The 21,226-nt window shown below is 39.4% G+C and overlaps 2 long non-coding RNA genes across 2 annotated transcripts; one reads left to right on the forward strand and one right to left on the reverse strand.

The window, feature by feature from the left end:
• Positions 1-407: 407 nt before the first annotated feature.
• Positions 408-20,981, forward strand: LOC121713782. Its single transcript, XR_006032942.1, has 3 exons — positions 408-488; positions 19,441-19,445; positions 20,971-20,981. It is a non-coding gene; the product is annotated as an uncharacterized LOC121713782 (long non-coding RNA).
• Positions 3,202-4,101, reverse strand: LOC121713781. The gene is made up of 3 exons (XR_006032941.1): positions 3,885-4,101; positions 3,741-3,806; positions 3,202-3,611 (listed from the first exon to the last, which is right to left on the reverse strand). It is a non-coding gene; the product is annotated as an uncharacterized LOC121713781 (long non-coding RNA).
• Positions 20,982-21,226: the final 245 nt, after the last annotated feature.

The following is a 21,226-nucleotide window of genomic DNA, read 5'->3' on the forward strand; positions in this document are numbered from 1 at the left end:
CCCCAAAATGCTACCCTGACAAGCCAGACCCACATTAAAATGGGCACTCACCATTCGCAGTGCTCAGTCCGAGGGGCGGGATAATCGGTTGTCTTTCAAATTACCTCTGCACGCAATAGGACAGCACTGAGTCCCATGGGTTTTCCCACCAGCGGAGCTAGTTGGCTAGTTCAAACTTTTGCCATCTCAAAACAAGCTTAACTCGTGTCACACTGTTGGCCAACAGCAATATCCATTTTCTTTGTTTTCAAGTAGCAGGGAATTCAAGCCAAACCGTTGCAACTCTGCCATCAATCATTATGTTATGCCCCCCTAACGACTCCTATAGATGATTTGATTGGCCTGATGAGAAGTTTAATTTTCCGAGCTCACAAGCCAACGGAGAGTTGCTAGACTAGCCCTGGAAGCAAACCCCCCTTCCTATATGTGACAATTAGTAGGGAGCCCTTAATACATGTGGTACCCAGGGGCCCGAAAGTTCATAATCCGTTGGCAGCCCTGTATTCATAAACAGCTTTTCGTGGCATTTTACGTTGCGATGTTTTGAAATGCCTATGCGCAACAGGAGCTTCCAATCACGAGGGAACAATTTTGCATTCATAAAAGGGATGCAATAACGCCACCAACAACAACCAAAACTACTCATTGTTAACATTAAACATTGTAAATTAAATGTAACGTTTCATTGTGAATCAAATTAAAATGTTCTCCTCTTTGCAAACGTAGCCTAGGCATATGGTGACAGATTAATTTAATAATGTTGCAAAGGTAGGCTACTGCATCAATCCATAGGCCTATGTTTCATTAGGCTACTAGGCTATTTGTTTTGCCTTACTCTTTATTCATTTAGGCTAGGCCTTTTTATTCAGTTAGCCTATTAATCATCTTCCATCCTTCGCACTACTTGTGTAGCGCACGCATTCTCCGACCTGTCACCTGTCACTCATCATCGGAAGGGAGGTGTTTGGAATCATTCCCGCGTTACAATCGTCAGCCAATCAAGGTGGTCACTTCAGTCAAGCTCGTGCATGAGTAATGACGTCATCCATAGCAACGAAGACTCACTCCTAGTTTAGGAGTTGTCTGAAAGGCTTTGTGAATAACTTTTAAGAGAAACCTCCAAGCTAAAATCTTTTAGTGCGATTTAGGAGTAGCCTACTCCTAGTAGTAAGATAAAAGCCTTTGTGAATAGCCTACGGCCCCAGTTATTCATCATCTTCTGTCCTTGTGTAGCGCACGCATTCTGAGACCTGTCACTCATCATCGTAAGGGAGGTGTTTGGAATCATGCCCGCGTTACAATCATCAGCCAATTAAGGTGGTCACGCTTGCCAATTTACACAAATTAATGGTCGAATATTAGGCTACTGATCATTGTTATTTAAGAACATGCAGTGTGCGTAGGGCACCAAAAACATCTTGCTCGTAAAAAATCATCATACCGCACATTGTGGCGGGTCTGTTATTTAACCTACTTACTGTAGGCTGTGCAAACCACATGCCTTTATTTTGGGCAAGCCTGCATTCGAGGCAGGCCTTCTGTTGAAGAATTTTATATAAAGGCTGCGCTAACAGTAATCCTCCTGCCCCTGATACCACAGCTGTGGATAGCTGTGGAATGTTCAAGTAATAACACAATCCAATGTGTGTCTCAATTGTCCCCCGCTGACCACCTCACACATTTCTCTAGATTTTGCAACGACCTTACATGACACAATGCCATAAAATGCCAGTTTTTAGGACACAGAATAATGTTTGTAATGATACCAGATAGGCCTACGTTTAACAGTAACATAAGTGTAATGAGCTATTCATTGTCGAAGGTGCATGGTGAAGTGAAATTCTTACTTTGGAAAACAAACATTTGCCGATATCATTGGATAGGGGATAGGCCTAGCCTACTTGTTTATTTTTTACGTAGCCTACAATGGCCAGTTCAGACAAAACCGAAATTACTCATTTTGAAACATTTGTATGGTTATATTGCTTGACTTAAATCCCAGAGAGTAGGCTACCGCACCCCACAGTGATGGGCCTAGCGATCTTACGTGTTCAGTGTGGGGTATAAACAAGCTGAGAATTTAGCGGTGTCAGGTCTGCCTGTCACAGACGTGGGGAGCTGAAGCTTGGAATACATTTACTACAGTAACAGTATTTTATTTGACTTCTTATGGAATATATTTTTTTTTTACTTTTATAAAGGCTTTGTTTGAATGCTGTTGGAACAAATAGTAGTTGATTATAAAGGGCAACTTTCTGTTGCAATATTCTGTGTGTTCTGGACTGCAGGTAACTTGTTAAGCCAGTGGTTCTCAAACTTTTTCTTTCATTCCCCACTTTGATCAAGGGGGCATTGACTGATGATAGTGGAGATGACGTGTTATCCCGAGGCCTTTGCAAGTCAGCATCTCTGACGGTAGTCTACCCTATTAAAAATATTAAAAAATATTTAAAAAGTTTTCGATGTCCCAAACGGAGAGCCATTCTTTATTGTTTTAACGATCTCTATGCTACTCACCAAAATGTAGGCATGGGAACATGATGAAGTATCCAACTGTCGTGTGTTAAATTATCGTGATTACGAGCCAGTGGTTTTCAAACATTATGCGTGACTCGTAGGGTTGGGTATCGTTTAAATTTGAACAATTACGATTCCTTGTTTCGATTCCGATTTTTTTAAGAGGCAGGGTCAAAAAAAAGTTTAGGATATTTTAGCTAACCAGCGGTCTTTCTGAATGAAAAAGTCTGACCTTCTCCATGAATTTTAATTCTATGAACTTTTACTTTTTATGAACTTTACTACAAATTTCTCACAGGGCTGTCTTAAACTACAATATAAATATCAAATGTATGAACTAGAATATAAATATTATAAATAATGAATATATTTTCTCAGGGATACACTTTCCTCAAGAGAGCTTTATTTTTGAAAACCTCATGAAAATACATGTACACATGAGTGGATGATGCTGCAGGTACTTCAACATGTTACCCAGTGCTCCCACTGATGAGCTAACCTGGTGCAGAATAGCACTTAAACAATAAGAAATAACTTGTAAAAACCAGTCCAGATTAGCAGCAGGTACAGTATAAAATCATAAACAGTTCTTGTTTAGGAAAATGATCCTTAAACATGTTACTGTGCTCCCATTGATGGGCTAACCTGGTGCAGAATAGCACATAAACAATAAGAAATAACTTGTAAAACCCAGTCCAGATTAGCAGCAGGTACAGTATAAAATCAGAAACAGTTTTTGTTTAGGAAAATGATCGTATCTGCCTTCTCAGGCAGGATGCGTGCACGTTCTGGACAGATAGTGTCTCCTGCTGTGGAGAACACACGTTCGCTAGGTGTAGAAGAAGCTTGAACGCATAAATAGGAGAAAGCGAGATTTGACAGCAAAGGATATGTCTTTTGTTGGTTCCACCACCATGCAGCAGGGTCCTCAGACATGAGGACCGGTGGAACTTCCTGGTATATCTGCAGCTCTCTCTCCACTCGTTTCTTGATGGACATGGAGCTCTGCTGTGACACTATGTTCTGTGCATCTTCCTCAGCGAACAGCTCCTCCAGGGTGGAGTCTTCCTGGGCAGTTTGCAGGGAGGGTGTTGCTAAAAAACAAAACAAAAGGTTCATCAGTATCATCAGTATTATCATTAAAAAAAAGGGAAAACCTCCATTAAAGGCATGATCATTATTTAAATTGAAAACCTATATAATATCAGCTATCGTACACTTACACCCTCCTCGTCCTCATTCTCAGACTCCATGGTGTCCCCATCAGCTCCACAGTCTTCCTCTGTTGACTACAAAGAACATAATTAGCATTTAGATCTTAGATGTTAATAGCTGAAAAGGAAAGTTGTGCATGAATGACATTTCACATGTTCAATCAGCTTTCTCTGGATCTGGTCCCAGATGGTGTCATCATCCAATTTATGTTTAAAGCGTGGATCCAATGCAGTGGCCACTTGGAGAAAGTTCCTGATTTCATTATTCTGCAAAACACATGTTCTTTAAATGTTTTAACAAGTCAAACCTTAAAAAACCTCCTCAGTTAGCCGAGCAAGTCTGTATGAAAAATAATTAAGAACACATAGATTGGAGTTATATATATTCTCTTTTTTCCTTAACAAAACACCTAACATATGTACTCCCTACATTAGTACATTCATATTCACTCTAAGGTATGAGCTACACCAGGTATGTAACTGAAGCATTCCATTCGCATACAATTAGCAACAATTAGCTTCCACTATAATCAATGGAAGTAGCTACACCAGAGGTGATAGTGGTGCGTACAGTGGGTCCCAGTTAAGTTTGGACGGGTTCCTTCATGAATCACGCACCCCATTTTCTCAGCAGAAATGGCACAAACTGCAGTTGACACAAACAACCACAAGGTGTCACTTGGGAATCTACCACTACTATTTTTGATGCGACTTGACTTAACTGCTTCCATGACGCAGTGAGCCATTAACAAACATATATGATAATACAATAGCGTGAGTTTATATATCTTATACCCTATTTGTCACGGTTACTTATAGATTTGATAGTGTAACGATAAGCGCATGAGATTTTCAGCGGGGGCACGGGAACTTCAATTGATCACGGTAGTTTAAGCTTACACTTAAACAGACAAAACATTCTAATATGAAAATGTAGATGCAATTGTTGTAAAATGGTGCAGCTCCTTTAAGAGAGCCCCGTGCGCAGGGATGGAAAGAGAGAAAGCGAGAGGGGATGTGTGTTAGAACTTAGATGCGTGTGGAAAAAGTAGACGTGCTGTTGAGACTGGAGCGAGTCATATTCAAAATAATGCAAAAAATAAATCTGCAGATAAAACCAATTATCCTCATTCATTGCAACCGCAGCATGCCTGCTTGCCGACGTTCAAACGAAAAAGATATCAAAGCACCTTTTGCGTTTGAATGTACAGTGGGCATCGCTTTCAAATGACCAATTCAGTCGCGCATTACGAGGCGTGAAGCTGCGTGAAGCTTTAGTACCACTTTCAGCCACTGTGCGTCGCTCTGCCACTGTACATCGCTCTGCCTGCCGCCCCTTCTGAAAAAGCAGGAGACTTGCCGAGAGTAATCCCAGCCTACGAATTCAATACCAAAATAAATCATGCATAATTAAACATTACCTCGATTTAGGCTACTTGGGTATGTCTTAAGGCTTGACTACACGGTGGTAAAAAATCGAAATTTGCTGTCTACATTATTGTCAGTGTTATTTGCCCTACTTCTTGACTGCAATGTAGTCAATTGACTGCTTGACATGTCATTTTTATTTTTCTGTACAATAAACAAATACATCTGCTTTATGCCGCAGAATTACATTCATATTTGGCTGACTTCTGCAGACGCACAAAAAAACACTACCAGGCCATCCTTAAAAATATTTTTGTTTGCCGTAACCCGACCGACCCAAATATTTATTTTTTTCCCCTTTTAGTCCAACCGACTTGCCGGTTGTAAACTTGCATTAAGACCGACCGATTTTTTTTTACTCTAAACAACCAATACAAATAAAATACTATTTATAGGCCTACGTTTGTATGTATCTTAACAAGTCCAGAACACACAGAATATTGCAACAGAAAGTTGCCTACATAATCAACTACTATTTGTTCCAACAGCATTCAAACAAAGCCTTTATAAAAGTGAAAAAAATATATATTCCATAAGAAGTAAAATAAAATACTGTAACTGTAGTAACTGTATCCCAAGCTTTAGCTCCCCACATCTGTGACAGGCAGATGTGACACCGCTAAATTCTCAGCTTGTTTATGCCCCACACTGAACGCATAAGACCGCTAGGCCCATCACTGTGGGGTGCGGTAGCCTAGCCTACTCTCTGGGATTTAAGTCAAGCAATATAACCATACAAATGTTTCAAAATGAGTAATTTCGGCTTTGTCTGAACTGGCCATTGTAGGCTACGTAAAAAATAAACAAGTAGGCATAGTCCCTATCCAATGATATCGGCAAATGTTTGTTTTCCAACGTAAGAATTTAACTTCACACCTTCGACAATGAATAGCTCATTACACTTAGGCCTATGTTACTGTTGAACGTAGGCCTAACTGGTATCATTACAAACATTATTCGGTGTCCTAAACACTGGCATTTTATGGCATTGTGTCATGTAAGGTCGTTGCAAAATCTAGAGAAATGTGTGAGGTGGTCAGCGGGGGACAATTGAGACACACATTGGATTGTGTTATTACTTGCATTCCACACTATCCACAGCTGTGATATCGGGGGCAGGAGGATTACTGTTAGCGCAGGCTTTATATAAAATTCTTTAACAGAAGGCCTGCCCTACAGTAAGTAGGTTAAATAACAGACCCGCCACAATGTGCGGTATGATGCTTTTTTACGAGCAAGATGTTTTGTGCTCTGCATGTTCTTAAATAACAATGATCATCAGTAGCCTAATATTCGACCATTATTTTGTGTAAATGGGCTATGCATTGGGTTAGACACCAGGGGCCATATTCACAAAGCCTTTTATCTTACCACTAGGAGTAGGCTACTCCTAAATAGCAATAAAAGATTTTAGCTATAGGAGTTTCTCTTATTAAGTTATTCACAAAGCCTTTCAGACCTAGGCTACTCTAAGTAAGGGAAAATGACAACTCCTGAACAGATTCTGGAGCTGAGCGCTCTAGAATCTTTGACTAACAGTCTAAGAGTGAGTGAGTCTTCGTTGCTATGGATGACGTCATGCACGAGCTTGACTGAAGTGACCACCTTGATTGGCTGATGATTGTAACGCGGGAATGATTCCAAACACCTCCCTTACAATGAGTGGCAGGTGACAGGTCTGAGAATGCGTGCGCTACACAAGGACAGAAGATGATGAATAATTGAATAAAAAGGCCTAAATGAATCAAGAGTAAGGCAAAGCAAATAGCGTAGTAGCCTAATGAAGCATACAGATTGATGTAGTATCTTTGTAACATTATTAAATTAATCTGTTACTATGCCTATGCCTACGTTTGCAAAAGAGAACATTTTAATTTGATTCACAATAATGTTACATTTAATTTACATGTTGACAATGAGTAGCCTAGTTTTCGTTGTTGTTGGTGGCGTTATTGCATGTTAGTTATGCCTACAATGCAAAATTGCTTCCTCACGATTGGAAGCTCTTGAACCGCATAGGATTTCAAAACAGGCGAAATGCCACAAAACAGGTTTGTGAATAGGTCTGTGAGTTAGGAGTCATCTTGACTTCTTTTAAGCTGTCACAGCTGGTGGGAAGGTGTGATTTGTCAACGTGAATCAGGTGGTCAGTTAATAGAAATAGTTTTCAACATTTTGAATATTAGTGTCGGGTGAATTAGGAAATGTTCTCAAAGTAACCTTATGGCTGAAAGCTGCTTGGGATCCTCCCTGTCAAGCAATATAACCATACAAACGCGCGCACTCATTGTTTCAAAAGGAGTAAATTCGGCTTTGTCAGAAATGAGCTGTGGACGACACAGCACGGCATGCCCAATTGAAAATAAATTAACTCAACGCAACACAGACCCCGCTTCTCTCGCGTCAGTCACTGACATGAACGAAACACAGACCCCGCTTCTCTCGCGTCAGTCACTAACATGAACGAAACACAGACCCCGCTTCTCTCGCGTCAGTCACTGACAGTAGCCTAGAATAAATGCATGGGGGGGAAAACTTCCCCATGACAAAGACATCGTAAAACACTGAAAGTTAATATTTTGTCACTATAACATACATCTGTCCTTTGTCAAATTTGTTATGTTCCAAGTAGCCTAGTGCGTAATTCTGCTTCATAAAGTTGAACAAATACATTTGCTTATTTCACAGAAAAATATAAATAGCCAGTTAGGGTCTACAGTGCAGAGTTGGTAAGTTATGGTAGGCCAACTTGGAGTGAACATACAAACAGGGGAAATTCTTTCTCTAGTTGCTGAGTAGCCTCAGGTGCGCACGTAGACAAAAGGCCGATCATGCAAGCGCCAATGAATCGTGCTCTCACGACAATCACGCCGTTAAACTTAAATAGGTTAACATCACTCTAAGTTCGCCTTCAAGCAAGGAAAACGATGATTTGAAGACATCTGTTTCGTTGGAAGGGCAAGGGGTAGCAACAGGGCAACACAGAGACAGGCCCGACGGCAGGGCTGTTATGAGAGTATTAAAATATGGGATATTCTACAGGAAAACATTAAAATGGCAAGACAGCGGGGGGAAGTTAAAATACGTGAGAAACACGGAAAAAGTTGGCATGCATTGTTTCGGTCCCCGTGCACAGGTATTATTTGTCATATTATTAATCTCATATGATTATTTGTGAAATTGTACAAACAGGCGCAACACATTTGAAAAGGAAGGACTGGTAGCATGCAAGCTCACGGGAACGATTGATTTAAGAACGTTATCACAGTGTGTGGCTGTGCCGAAAAGCAGCGCGGGCGGAAGACAGCGACAATTGGCAGGGGAGGGTCATGTCTTTTTTAACAATTCTGTCGGAGGGTCATTGAACAATTTCTAGCAGGCAAGGGAGGGTCATGCAACTTTTGACTGAAGCACTCAAAATTCCTCCGGTGGCCCCTTCAATAAATAACGAACAGTCCCTAGATTGCTGCTGGGCTATATGTCTTGGTTCATGTCTGTTAACAACTCATTGCCATCAAACGCGTAGCCTATCTCGCGGTTGCATTCATTACAAACAAACATGCAATGTGAACGTCTGGGATTGGGAAGAGCACTAAATGCTCTACTGAATAAGCATGAAGTCAAACCTTTAAATGAAAAACACTCTTTAATAATCAAAAAAATAAACCGCTAATGAAGTAGGCTAAACTTGTGACCATCAAAAATCGTTTATCGCCTGTAACTCTGTGATAACAGGACGTAACAGGAAGGCATTTGGCTGAGCAACGGAGGTTAATATGCTCTATATTTTGTCCAAATGATGTCTGTCTATCATCGTTGCACTCGGAGAAAACCAGAATGTTTAATTTGTCCTGCGTTTCTTCTACAGCTGCGGGATTCACTCGCAGTAAACCAAATATTTCTTTATTAGGGCAGGCCGGCATATTTCTGGCTATTAAATTATTTCTAAATCAGTCTGCTAAAGTCTGTAGTGAAGTCTGTGTAGGGTTTTCCAGGCTCCATTTCTTTTTACGAGGCACCCTGCTCACTTGAGCCATCTACCGGTCGTTTGGGTTGTTGCAGCGTCTCACTGGGAAAATACAAATTAAAGTTGTGTGATCCCACGCGCGGACCGCGAGTGAAGCTGGCCAAGTCGAAGCACTGCCCACTGTAGCACGATTTTTTTTTAAACAGCTGGACAAATGATTTAGCTAATTGATTATAGCCTGCACACCAGTAATTGTTGAACATTTACCTGTACAAGACAGTAGCCCAGCCTAACAAGCATGTTGCATGTTCCTACTGTAGACATTTCACTTAAATTGCAACCGCAACATGCCTGCTTGCCGATGTTCAAACGACAACGAAAAAGATATCAAAGCAACAGTCTGAGGTTGAGTCTGAATGACACGGAGTTCAGACTCATATTGCTCCTTATAACCATCTATAAAAAAGTGTTTTTTATTTTCTTTTTGAGCACGTCCGAATCCCAAGACATAACGCACTGGACCTTAATAGGCTCGAGATATAATTCCAAAGGGCTTCCCGAAATTTGAAATTGCGATCAGTGACTGGCATCGGGTGAAGCTTTTCGAAGTTGAACAGGCTATTAAAAACTTTGCGCACCTCAATGTCACAGGAGAGACTGGGCTCTGCCAGGACAATGTTTTTTCAGAGTCAGGATATGGCGAATCAGTGTCATTTATTTGTCCAATGTTAGCCTACAGACCAGTTTCCATAGTGCACATCTTATCAACAGTTTGAATGTCGTGTGTGTTTCTGCTCATTGACAACAACCGTTCAGCACAATGGTTTATGCCCAATTAATTTCCCCTATTAAAGTTTTCGCCTTTGTTACACTATTTGGTTTCGTGATGTAGCCTATGATAAACACCATATGGCCAAATATGTGACTCAGCTAATGTTTTAGGCTATACAATTTCCCCTCTTAAAGACAAGCTGGTGTAGCTTATTAGACTAGGCTACTAAAATGCACCGACGGTAGCCTTGGCTATGTGTAACGTAAGCTATCGCATGATTTCATGCACGTAAGTTCATGCATCTGTCAAGTTCGCACAGGGCCTCGCACCATCTGTCAAGTTCGCACAGGGCCTCGCACCCCCTTGCGACGTCCCTGCAGCTCCTCCTAAGACAGCGAGGAAAAAGTTAAAATACTCGATAAACCCGGGAAAAGTTGACAGGTTTGTTTCGGTCCCGGTGATTATTTGTGAAATTGTGCAAACGACAGCCTTTTCAAGGCATTTCAAGGAAGGTGTCGTAGCATGCAAGCTCCCAAATTGACCCAGTAGCCTACAGAAGGCATCAATAAATTGTTGGGAGGGGAGGGTCATGCGTTTTTTCTCAATCACTTTGGAGGGTCATAGAAAAAATTCTTGTTGGCGAGGGAGGGTCACGTCTTTTTTGACTAATGCACCCAAAACTCCTCTGGTAACCCCTTAAATAAATAACGAACAGTCCCTAATTGATTATAGCCTGTAGGCCTACACCAGCCAGTTGAACATTTACCTGTACAGGACATTGACAGTAGCCCAGCCTAACAAGCAGATGTTGCAAAAGACATCAAAAGACGCAATTAATCAGAAATAAATAATGTAATCTGCATCGCTTTATTTAACAAACTGCAAGCAACAAGAGGGTTGAGTTCGCTGTGAGGCCAAACCCAAGAGCAGAGTCTATCTGTTAAGGCACTCGATAGGCTATATGCACGAGCTGTGTGCGCCTGGAAAGACAATAGATGCTTTCTGAATAGCACAGCGAAGAAGGCTCTGGTCATCCCATACCCTCCCCCCACTTCCTGTAGCCTACAATTATGACTTGTTGCCGTTTTGGGATATTAAGCTTTTTCACGTTAAGCCCCCCTCCCCCACCCCCTTCTTTCACAAGCAGTGGGGGAGCGTGTGGGCACAAAGTAACACTTTTTGGTAGACAAAGGAGGGTTCTCCGCGCTTCTGTTGTTTGGCGACAATCCGGTGCAACCAGGCCAGGACAGATATTTTAGAGAGAAGGAGAGACGCCGGTGCAGCTCAGATGTCTTCTTAATTACAGTGCATGAAAAAAATATATAAAATGCACTGTACTGTTCTTCCTAGGCTTCTTATTCTTATTCTTCCGCTAACGCATTTGATGCAGCTTCAACCGTTTAATGTAGAAACTTCATTCAAACAATGTTACGTAGGTCTTACTTAGGACATGGGGGCTTTGTATTTTTCATCTTTGTAACTGTTATACTTTTTAAACTATTAATTAAAAACTATTCAAAATTTCCCCATAGACTTAACATGGGCTGATGACATCATAATAGAGCACTTAAGCAATTAGAATCCTAGGCCAGGTGTTCCGGCCACCTGCATCAACTGTCAGTTTCTCAGGCTTTAAACATACAGTCTCATTACAGTGCATGAAAATGCACTGTACTGTTCTTCCTAGGCAACTTCAACAACTTCTTCTTCCGCTATCCCCGTACGCAACGCACGTTTTTCCGTACGCAATTTCTCTTGGACAGTTTAACTTAGAAACTTCGTTCAAACTTTGTAACGTAGGTCTTCAAACGGACCAAGCTGCTATGTCTTTTCAACTTTTATACTTTTTAAACTATTAAAGAAAAACTTTTTAAAAATCCCCATAGACTTAACATTGCCGATTGTGACATCATAATACGGCTGTTAAGCAATTAGAATCCTATGGCAGGTGTTCAGGCCACCTGCAGCCTCAGGCTTTAAGCATACAATCTGGGTCAATTAAGACTACACATCCTATTCAACTGTTTCCTCTGCCCAAAACTGTTTCAAAATAAAAGTCCTCACTGCAATAATCCACTGTTAAACAATGTAACCCATTAAGGCGAGACACGGCAGGTGAAAACATCGTTTTTTTCATGCACTGGTCAATTTTGAGATTTTCGGCTAATTTGCTACCTTAGCATGTATTCTTTCACACTACTACAATAACAAAGCCCGATTTACACATTTAGGTGTTTATTTCATTACATTTTGTCTACTCGCGCCTGTATATTTCTCCTAAATTCACCAAAAGTTAGTCTTCTAACGTTTCATGCTCTACCGCGACCGTGATACAAAACATAACATGTGTAGTACCGTTGGAAAGCTCTGTTTTTCCTGCATGACGTTGTGCTATCCAAATATGGACACTTCCTTTGTAACCGCAACTAATCGCGAAAGTTCAAAGGCGAGTCTTGGCTGAGAACGGAATCTCTTGGCTGTGTTCCAAGGCTGTTTTCTCAAATTGAGTTTTTATCATTTTCCAGTAGAAACATCTCAGCCTATGTAGCACCTATGTACACCAAACTTTCCAGATATACACTTAGCAGTATTCTGAAGATATTTACAGAGGGATTTGTTAATAAATCATTCCTGGCCTGATTTATGTGACATTTTAATCAAAAATATATGGCAAAAATCGATTTTTTAAGGCTATGGACAGTATATTCTGATTTCCTAGGTAATGAAAGCAGATATTCTGAAATCCCTCTGTAATTTTATTTTTATCTTGTATGCAAACAAAATGAAAGAATAATTTTGTACCAGGCTTTATCATATGTTCAGATCTATCTACCGAAAATATATGCAAATTTGCGCATATTTAATGAGAGAATGCCTAATTTGCATAATTAAACATTCGAATTTCAAAAACTTGTAATACATTTTTTGTTCATACTTGTGTAAGTAATCAACTGAGAAAGTTTCATGGTGATGTCTATTATTTAAATTTTTTACCCTATTCACCTGTAGTGTCTCGCCTTAAACTACTGAACTTTTTACATTCAACTTTTGAACGGTCTACTTTTAAACTATCATTAAACTATCTATCTATTAAACTAGCTGTCTATCAACAACTTTTAAACTATCTACATTCAACTTTTAAACTATATACATTCACTAGCTGTCTATCAACAACTTTTAACTTGTCATCAACTGTCAACACTTTTCATCAACTATGACTCCTACCCACTGTAGCTAGTTAGCATGCATTGTTAGCATTTTTAGCAAAACTGCTAAAAATGATTAGCTAGGTTAGCTAAGTCACATGGTTAGCATAGTTAGCATTTTTAGCAAAACTGCTAAAAATGATTAGCTAGGTTAGCTAAGTAACATGGTTAGCATAGTTAACATGCTAGCATGTTAGTTAGCATAGTTAGCATAACTGCTAAAAATGATTAGCTAAGTTAGCTAAGTAACATGGTTAGCATAGTTAGCATGTTAGTTAGCATAACTACTAAAAATGATTAGCTAAGTAACACATAGTTAGCATGTTAGTTAGCATAGTTAGCATAACTACTAAAAATGATAAGCTTGGTTAACTAAGTCACATGGTTAACATAGTTAGCATGTTTAGCAAAACTGCTAGAAAATGTTAGCTAAGTAGCATGGTTAGCATTGCTAGCACTACTATAAAACATTAGCTAAGTAGCATGGTTAGCAGAATTACAAATCTTTGCATAACTGCTAGCAAACATTAGAGCCATTCCAACTTTAAGTTATCGTCAAATATCTACCTATACACAGCCATTAAACTATTTGAATATCAACATTCCTTAAACTGCTAGAAAACGTTAGCTAAGTAGCATGGTTAGCAGGTTAGCATTGCTAGCACTGCTATAAAACATTAGCTAAGTAGTATGGTTAGCATAGTTAAAAATCTTAGCATAACTTCTAGCAAACATTAGAGCCATTCCAATTTTCAGTTATCATCATATCTATATCTACCTATACACAGCCATTAAACTATTTGAATATCAACATTCATTCAACTTCCAGTCTGTCAACAACTTTTTACCTTCAAATTTTAAACGGTCTACTTTTAAACTATCATTAAACTATCTATTAAACTAGCTGTCTATCAACAACTTTTAAACTATCTACATTCAGCTTTTAAACAGTCTACTTTTAAACTATCAACTTTTATTAAGCTATGCAACCACCATGTCTATCCTAGCATCACCGTAGTGACCATCTCTGTATTATCTGTTTTAACTATACATGATATTTTACATCACAACTTTAGCATTTTCATGCACTGGTAATTCCTTGGAATTGCATTTCTAGTTCTCTTTATAAGACTACACGTCTTGTTCAACTGTTTCCTCTGTCCACAACATAATTTAGCCATGTAAACTATCCACCTATTTAACTGTCCAGTCATTCCAAATATATTAAACCTCATCTACCTAGCAAATAATTAAACCTTTTAAACTATCCACCTATTTAACTGTTCAATCATTCCAACAATATTAAACCTCATCTACCTAGTTCAGTCATTCCAACTATATTAAACCTCATCTACCTAGCAAATAATTTAACCTTTTCAACCATCCACCTATTTAACTGTTCAGTCATTCCAACTATATTAAACCTCATCTACTTAGTTCAGTCATTCCAACTATATTAAACATCATCTACCTAGTTCAGTCATTCCAACTACATTAAACCTCATCTACCTAGCAAATAATTTAACCTTTTAAACTATCCACCTATTTAACTGTTCAGTCATTCCAACTATATTAAACCTCATCTACCTAGTTCAGTCATTCCAACTATATTAAACCTCATCATGTTGGTTGCCAATTAGCACATCATCTGTTTTAACAATACATTTCACACCATATGTTTTGCATTTTCATGCACTGGTAATTCCCTGGAATTGCGTTTTCTAGTTTTCTTTATTCTTTAGTAAAAGGTGCAGAACATTATTAAACTTTGACTAACGTTTCGATGTGTTTATGTTTTTGACTAACGAACATCGAAACGTTAGTCAAAGTTTAATAATGTTCTGCACCTTTTACTAAAGAATAAAGAAAATTAAGAAGACATCTGAGCTGCACCGTCTCTCCTTCTCTCTAACACTTTTTGGCTTTGGCTAAATATTTCTAAAATCATTTGAGTTTCACTAGTCACGTTTTTAACAAGGAACACTTGTTATTGAACTAATAACAGACGTGTGTCGAAAATTGACTTTATTTTCCATACGGAGAAATAACATATGCAGAGTCTAACCAAGGTCAATCTTGCCAAAAAAGCCCTCAAACCTGAAAACACATGAGGCAAAAGTGCAAAACTAACTAAACTAACACGCGCATATTTTTGTATTGTAATCATTGTAGCCTACAGTTGTAACAGCGCGTAACAGTCGTTTTACTCCCCGTATGCGCTCATTATAAAGAACGTTTAACGTGTCTCAAAAACAGCTATCAACACCTTGCAAAAAATGATAACAATAGGCCTAGGCCTTTATATGGCTCTGCTCCTGCCTAGATTCGAACTCAGAGCTGCCTGAAAAGTTGCAGACCTGTTCTGGAAATACGCGCATTAACCCACTCGACCGTCAGACAACGCTATCTGCTTCGAGTAGGCCTATTGGGTAGGACTGTAGCCTAGGACTGGTGTAGAGATGACACCACAGGGTTTTATTTAAGAGAGCCTACGTTTGTATGTAGGCAATTTATATTCACAATACTTAGGCCTACTAAAATAAATAGTATTTTATTTGTATTGGTTGTTCAGAGTAAAAAAAAATTGGTCGGTCTTAACGCAAGTTTACAACCGGCAAGTCGGTCGGACTAAAAGGGGAAAAAAATAAATATTTGGGTCGGTTCTAAATTGACAGGGTCGGTCAGGTTACGGCAAACGAAAATATTTTTAAGGATGGCCTGGCAGTGTTTTTTTGCGCGTCTGCAGAAGTCAGCCAAATATGAATGTAATTCTGCGGCATAAAGCAGATGTATTTGTTTATTGTACAGAAAAATAAAAATGACATGTCAAGCAGTCAATTGACTACATTGCAGTCAAGAAGTAGGGCAAATTAATTTACGAAACCAAAACGTGGGTCATAGTTGTCTAAGCCTCTACTGCGTAGCCTGTTAAAAACGTCGCCAGATAGTATTAAATCGGCAACAACATTGTTTTCTGCAGAAGCCTACCCAAGGCTACAGATTCATTCTGAACAGTTATTTCTCTACTGGCTCAATTATCACACAAGACACGGTTTTGATTTGCGTAGTTGTGTTACCCCCAACACTGACAATAATGTAGACAGCAATTTCGATTTCGATTTTCGTTACCACTGTGTAGTCAAGCCTTAAGCTATACCCAAGTAGCCTAAATCAAGGTAATGTTTAATTATGCATGATTTATTTTGTTATTGAGTTTGTAGGCTGGGATTACTTTCGGAAACAATTATGTTTAATGGTAGCCTCCTTATTTTTCAGAAGGGGTGGCAGGCAGAGCGATGTACAGTGGCAGAGCGACGCACAGTGGCTGAAAGTGGTACTAAAGCTTCACGAGGCTTCACGCCTCGTAATGCGCGACTGAAGTGGTCATTTGAAAGCGATGCCCACTGTATATGCAACGATTACACTGAGTATGTAACGTGAGTATGTATCGGGCTATATATGCAACGATTACACTGAGTATGCAACGTGAGTATGTAACGGGCTATATATATGCAACGATTACACTGAGTATGTAACGGGCTATATATGCAACGATTACACTGAGTATGTAACATGAGTATGTAACGATTACACTGAGTATGTAACGGGCTATATATGCAACGATTACACAGAGTATGTAACGTGAGCATGTAACAGATTACACTGAGTATGTAACATGAGTATGTAACAGGCTATATATGCAAATGCATTGATGACATTGTACCAGCGCAGGTATGGTCAGTGACCACCATCGCACACATGACTGGGGTGCCAGTCACACGAGGACACAGCAGAGTGGTCAATTCCCTAAGGTGCTTCTCCTAGGCTCTGAAATTAGGAAACATGGCATTGATTTCCATTCTTATGCAGATGACACAATTATACCTCTCCATAAAACCTGATGAATTAACACCGAAATTGACACATGTAAAAAATATATAAAAACATGGATGACAAACAACTTCCTGCTTTTGAACTCAGTTAAAACATAAGTCATGGTTTTATGTCCTAAATGAAGTCATGTTTTTGGCCTCAGTGTATCAGTGTAAAAAAACCTACTGTATGATCCCTTATCCCATGTGTTTTTTAATTGACCAACTTTGCTGGACTCCCTCTTATGAGGTCATTATTGTGTCTGGAATGTTCATAAATTCAGTTATAAAAAATAACTGTATATTGTTCTATTGTATTTAAAGTTGATTTTTCAAGAAAAAAACTACTCACTACTATCTTGCTTCATGTCCCTTCATTTGTCAAAAATGTTTTTTAACCTGACATATACACTTTAAGTGGCTACGGGTTGAAAAGCAGTCACTTTAAATCCATTGCCAGCTGATTCTTCTGCTTTGTATTGATAGAAGTCTGGTTATAACTTCACCATACAGAACACACATATGTAACCTAATAACAATGGCTATATAATGAGTAGACCTATGTTTAGGCTACATATAGCCTAGGCATATCCACTCGGACAGAGCGACAGAGTAAGCTTTCTGTTTTTTCAGCCGACCAAGTACATCTCGCTGCAGCCTAAACGAATTCTAGTTTTTTTCTAATTTTGCTTGATTTCCAGTGCATTTACTTTGCTAGTAAATTAATTTATAGGCCTACTTTCCTTGTCCAATGTGATTGTTGAACGCGATGCTGGCCAGAAATTAATATAGGTGAAAGTTTCCATGTCATGTCATACCTCTCATCTTGTTGCTACTCTGTCTCACCAGAAGATGCAGCAGCTGGCAGGACGTCACTGCGTTAACTGAGCTGATAGATGTAGAACATCTACTTCCGTGTAGTAGGCTACAACGTGATCTGATTGGTTCTACATACCGGTAGGCCAGTCATTAGGCCTACTTTTGTAATCGCGGGGAAACGTAGCAATGCATTCTGAAGCCCTGTTTCTTTTCTCCCACGCCGTTGTACACAGAGGGATTGGTGAACTGTTTAAGTCAAGTCAAGTTTATTTATATAGCACATTTCATACACAGAGGTCATTCAATGTGCTTTACATAAACAAAACCAAACAATAATAACAAATAAAAGCATAGAAGGGCAATATAGTCAAAGAATAGTTAAAAGGTAAAGATCATAATAAAAAGAAAACATAAAACACAAGGTAAAATCGTTTAAAAATAAAGAATAATTAGTAAGCAAAAACAAAGGCAAAAGTAGTAAAAAAAGTAATAAAAGACAAAGTAGAATAATTATCAAGGCAGATTCAGAATTTGTAACTCGGCACAGTTAGCAGAAAGCATCTGAGAACAGTTTGGTCTTAAGTCTAGATTTAAAACTGGCTACAGTTGGGGCCTTTTTAATGTCATCCGAAGTTGGTTCCACAGCTGAGCCGCATAGCAGCTAAAAGCTGCTTCACCATGTTTAGTTCTAACTGTAGGTTTTACTAGCAGGTTTTTCACCTGGGACCTGAGTGGACGAGAAGGTGTGTACTGCTGAAGCATGTCTGACAAGTATTTAGGTCCTGCTCCATTTACTGATTTATAAACAAGCAATAGTGCTTTAAAGTCAATTCTGTGACTTACTGGAAGCCAGTGCAAGGATTTAAGAATTGGAGTAATGTGGTCAGTTCTTTTAGTTTTGTAAGAGTCCTAGCTGCTGCATTTTGTATCACCTGAAGCTGTTTAATAGTCTTTTTAGGAAGGCCTGTGAACAGTCCATTGCAGTAATCAACCCTGCTGGAGATAAATGCATGAATGAGTTTTTCTAAGTCATGTTTTGACATCAGCCCTCTGAGTTTGGCAATATTTTTGAGGTGGTAAAAAGCTGATTTAGTTATCGCTTTCATGTGGCTGTTGAAATTTAGATCACTGTCAATTAATACACCAAGATTTTTAACAGTATCCTTTGCCTTCAACCCTTTTGTGTCAAGGAGAGTGGCAACCCTAAGTCTTTCCTCATTTTTACCAAATATAATTACTTCAGTTTTTTCTTTGTTCAGCTGAAGAAAATTTTGAGACATCCAGGTGTTGATTTGTTCTATACACTGACACATAGATTCAAGAGGACCATAGTCGTTTGGTGATAGAGCTAAGTAAATTTGTGTGTCATCTGCATAGCTATGATATGAAATCAAATGATTTTAAATGATTTGTCCAAGTGGGAGCATATAGAGGTTGAATAATAGTGGCCCCAAGATCGACCCCTGGGGAACACCACAGGTCAAGGACGTTGGTGTTGAGGTACAGTTCTTCCGATGGCAACAAAGAAGCTCCTTTCTTGTAGATATGATTTTAGCCAGCTGATAACTATGCCTGTAAATCCAACCCAGTGTTCTAGTCTGTGTAGTAAAATATTGTGATCAACAGTGTCAAATGCTGCACTAAGGTCCAGTAGCACTAGGACTGATGTTTTACCTGAATCTGTGTTGAGGCGTATGTCATTGGAAACTTTAATGAGAGCTGTTTCAGTGCTGTGATTTGCCCGAAAACCAGACTGAAAGTAATCAAAATACCCATTTGATGTTAGGAAGGTGGTTAATTGATTAAAAGACTACTATTTCAATAATTTTGCCAATAAAAGGTAGATTGGATATGGGCCTGTAATTGTTTAGCATGGAGGCATCCAGGTTATTCTTCTTGAGAAGTGGCTTTACAACAGCTGTTTTCAGTGACTTAGGAAAAGTGCCAGACAGCAGTGATACATGTACCATTTGAAGGACATCCGCCGCTATGAGGTGAAAAACAGTTTTGAAGAAATTGGTAGGCAGAGTGTCTAAGACACATGTGGAAGGGCTGAGATTCTGTACCGTTTTTTCAAGTGTTTCGTAGTATATCAAGCTGAACTCTGACATCAAGTTTAGTTTCCCTCTGTTTGTTGCTGGAAGTTCAGGTTGTTGAATTTGTAATTGAGCAGATATGTTGAGTCTGATTTTGTCAATTTTACCTTTAAAAAAAGATGAAAATTCATTGCATTTATTAGTTGAGAGAAGTTCAGGCGCTAATTGTGAGGGGGGATTTGTTAACTTATCAACAGTTGAAAATAGAATATGAGTGTTATTTAAACTTCTATTGATAATGTTAGAAAAGAAAGACTGTCTTGCTTTGCATATTTCAGAGTTATATGTGCGGAGCATCTCTTTATGGATTTCATAGTGGATCTGAAGTTTGTATTTACGCCATTTTCTTTCAGTCTTCCTACACTCTCTTTTTAGAAGTTTAACTGCTGGATTTTGCCTCCATGGTGCTTTCTGTTTGTCCTTAACTTTCTTGAATTGTAATGGAGCAATGTCATCCATAATGTTTGCCATTTTTGCATTAAAGTGATCAAATAAGTCTTCAGAGTCTGACAGTTGACTTGACTTTAGTGAAAGTGCTTGCTCAAAGAGAGCACTTGTCTGATACAAGGATACAAGGATACAAGGAAGTTTATTGTCACATGCATATAGTTGTAGAAGTAAGAAATGCAGTGAAATTATGTCTGGTGTCAGCCTATTTGTGCATTAATGGGGGGGGGTAAAAAGTGCAGTAGAAGAGGGGTTTAGTAGATTAAGTGGCAAGGGCTGCATAAGAAAGGTGGGGGAAGATTGGGATTGGGGGGGGGGGCACCAAGGAGCACCCATAAGCAACAGGGGCAAGGAAAAACTCCCTTACCAAGGAAGAAACCTTGGGCAGACCACGGCTCAAGGGGCTAACCCAACTGCCAGGGGTCTTGGTGTGTGTGTTGGGGGGATGACAGGGGAGATGGGATAGTGTACTGTGTATGTGGGGAGAGGGCAGTGTGCAATATGTGTGTTGGAGAAGCTTCCTGATGAAATAATGTGCTGTGTATGTAGGGGAGAGGGGGAGCAGTGTACTGCAAGTATGATGAAGGGACTTACTATTGCAAGCAGAGTACTGTATGTATGATGTATGTGAGTGATGACAGTGAAGATGTGTGTGTGGGCGGGAGGGGAGTGGAGCAGTGACTGTGTGTGTGTAGTGTGTGTGTGGGTAGGTGGGGACAGTGTGCTGTAAGTATGTAGAGGATGTGTGTTGGAGAAGATCCTGAAGACAATGTGCTGTGTATGTAGGGAGGGGGGGGCAGTGTGCAGCAAGTATGTAGAGGAGGCTTACTGTAGCAAGCAGTGTGCTGTATGTATGTGAGGTGATGACAGTGATGATGTAAGTGTGTG

The sequence above is a fragment of the Alosa sapidissima genome, chromosome 7 (genome assembly GCF_018492685.1).
Source record: "Alosa sapidissima isolate fAloSap1 chromosome 7, fAloSap1.pri, whole genome shotgun sequence".
In the NCBI taxonomy this organism is placed as follows: Eukaryota; Metazoa; Chordata; class Actinopteri; order Clupeiformes; family Clupeidae; genus Alosa; species Alosa sapidissima.